Source organism: Chrysochloris asiatica, unplaced genomic scaffold (genome assembly GCF_000296735.1).
Source record: "Chrysochloris asiatica unplaced genomic scaffold, ChrAsi1.0 scaffold00074, whole genome shotgun sequence".
Lineage (NCBI taxonomy): Eukaryota > Metazoa > Chordata > Mammalia > Afrosoricida > Chrysochloridae > Chrysochloris > Chrysochloris asiatica.
The window spans coordinates 7,999,044-8,001,851 of record NW_006408592.1 but is presented as its reverse complement, the minus strand read 5'-3'; the positions used below and the strand labels follow the sequence as shown (position 1 = coordinate 8,001,851).

The 2,808-nt window shown below is 37.5% G+C and overlaps 1 pseudogene; it reads left to right on the top strand.

Annotated features, from left to right (window-relative positions):
* Positions 1-1,539: 1,539 nt before the first annotated feature.
* LOC102820528 lies at positions 1,540-2,093 on the top strand (annotated as a pseudogene).
* Positions 2,094-2,808: the final 715 nt, after the last annotated feature.

The window sequence follows — 2,808 nt, the reverse complement described above, 5'->3', positions numbered from 1 at the left end:
GAACTGAGCCAAAACACATCTTTTGTCAGTTTCCCAATAAAGGTCTTACTTATTTGCTCCCCTTTATGTGAATCCATATAACTCCCTTTCTGAAACTACCCTCTTTATTTTTCAACTCACATGACTAGTCCATTTCTCTAAGCATCAGTAAGCCCTCGTCTATATCACTTAGGTTTGCAATCTGTACTTAACTATAATAGTCATACATTTCTTATTTTCTTAGATTGAAATTTAGGACGACAGAAAAATTAGACACCATCTATTGGGAACATCTCTGCACTATACACCTTGCTGAAACATACTTACAGTATGATTCCACAAACTTATCATACAGTTTTCACTAACCATGAGACTTATTACTACATCACAGAAAACATGTGATGTAGTCACTCATGTTTCTGAGTCACTAAAAGGCAGTATGTAGTAGAATGGGTTTTTATTTCATGACTCTTAAGCAAAAATTAGGAAAGTTATTACTATCTTAAAAAATGCACACATCCAAAAAGAATAAACAACCAAAATCAACACATTAACACAACATCTACAACAACTAGAAAAAGACCAGTAAAGTAAACCTACATTCACCAGAAGAAAGGATATAATAAACATTGAGCAGAAATAAACATGACAGAAAACAGAAAAACTAGAGAACAAATTAACAAAACAAGAAGTTGGTTCTTTGAAAGGATTAATAAAATTGACAAACCATTAGCACACCTAGCAAAAGAAAAAAGGGAGAAGACACAAGTAATACGCATAAGAAACCACATGGGAGATGTCACAACAGAACCAATGGAAAGATAAAGGATAATAATAGAATACTATGAAGAGTTGTACACCAACAAATTTGAAATTATAGAGGACACGAATACATTTTTAGAAAAACACAGCCTATCTAAGGAGCTCTGGTAGCGTAGTGGTTACGAGTCGGGTTGCGAGCCGCAAGGTCAGCAGTTCGAAACTACCAGCGGTTCTGCGGGAGAAAGATGAGGCGGTCTGCTCCAGTAAAGACTTACAGCCTCGGAAACCCTGTGTAGGGTCGCTATGAGTCGGAACCGACTCCACGGCACACAACAACAACAACAACAATCTAAACTTACAGAGTTAAGTAGAAAACTTGAACAGACCTACAATAAAAGGAGGCATTGATCAGATCATCAAAAAACTTCTAACCAAAAAAAACCAACAAAACTTTGTTCATTACCTGGGGGGAGGGTATGGGAGGAGAGCACACTAGAGGACAGGGTAGGGGATAGTCACTTCATTGTCTGTTGTTGGGTGTTGGGGAGGGCAATACACAAGAAGAGGGAGGGGGATGGAAGAATAAGGTAGGGAGGGGGATGGAAGAATAAGGTAGGGAGGGGGATGGAAGAATAAGGTAGGGAGGGGGATGGAAGAATAAGGTAGATAGGGGAACACTGAGCCTCCTCCTAGGATGTGGCTCAAGCTGGAGGCATGCAGGGCCCCAGACACCGCAGATACGGGAGCCGGGGCAGCTCAGAGACAGTGAATAATAGTTCTTCAAGTCTGCAATAAAAAATGGCCTCCAATGAAACTACATTGCAAAAAATGGGAAAGAAACAGAATGGAAAGAGTGAAAAACGTCGAAGAAGCAGAACCCGAAGAGTTTGTGGTAGAAAAAGCGCTGGACCGACGTATAGTTAATGGGAAGGGCGAGTATTTCCTGAAGTGGAAGGAATTTACAGATGCTGAAAATACTTGGGAACCTGAAGAACATTTAGATTGTCCAGAATTAATTGAGGCATTCCTGAATTCTCAAAAAGCTGGTAAAGAAAAAGGATGGCACAAAAAGGAAATCTTTATCTGACGGTGAATCTGATGACAGCAAGTCAAAGAAAAAAAGAGATGCTGCTGACAAACCAAGGGGCTTTGCCAGAGGTCTTGATCCTGAGCGAATAATTGGTGCCACAGACAGCAGTGGAGAATTAATGTTTCTCATGAAGTGGAAAGATTCACATGAGGCAGACTTGGTGATGGCAAAAGAGGCAAACATGAAATGCCCCCAAACTGTAATTGCGTTTTATGAAGAGAGACTAACTTGGCATTCTTGTCCAGAAGATGAAGCTCAATAATTGCTTGCATTGCTTTTAATTTATATTTACATAATTTAGCTCTTGGTTTTTTGTTTTTTGATTTATTAGTGTGAAGAATAACTACATTTTAAAGAAAATCAAGTTTGATATGTTTGTTTTGAAGTAGTATTGGGGGAGCTGTTGGAGTTTTTTGTTTGTTTTTTTGTTGCATCAATAGCACTGGTTATTTTGAACAAATAAATAAAAGTTTTCTGTAGTTGCTTCATTTATCAGAAAAAAAAAATCGATACCATGGTATATTATTTTCTCTGCATTAGAGAATAGCTTTTCTAAATATTGGGAAATTTTACCTAGTCATTACTGAATCAGAACTTGGGTTTAACACATAAATATGTGCCTAAGGACCTTTCTGAGTTTTGGGTTGTTTTTGTGTATATGTAAAAGTGTTTGATTTGATTTTACATTCACCAAAAACAAAACTTCTGTTAAAAAACTGGCATTCATAGCCGTGGGTAAGTTTGTATTATTTCAGGGATGCTATCATTCTGCGCAACTCAAGAAATAGATCTCAAGTAAAACTGAAAACAATTCTAAGCCATAAGCTTTCAAATAAAATAAATGATCCAGTAATTAATTGGACAACTTGAACACCATTATTGAGATAGTCATATAATTGAAACTGTTTATTTGCAAATTCCCTGAATGGGAAATCTTACCCCTGCTAAAAACCTCCCTACCCAGGTAAGATAACTGT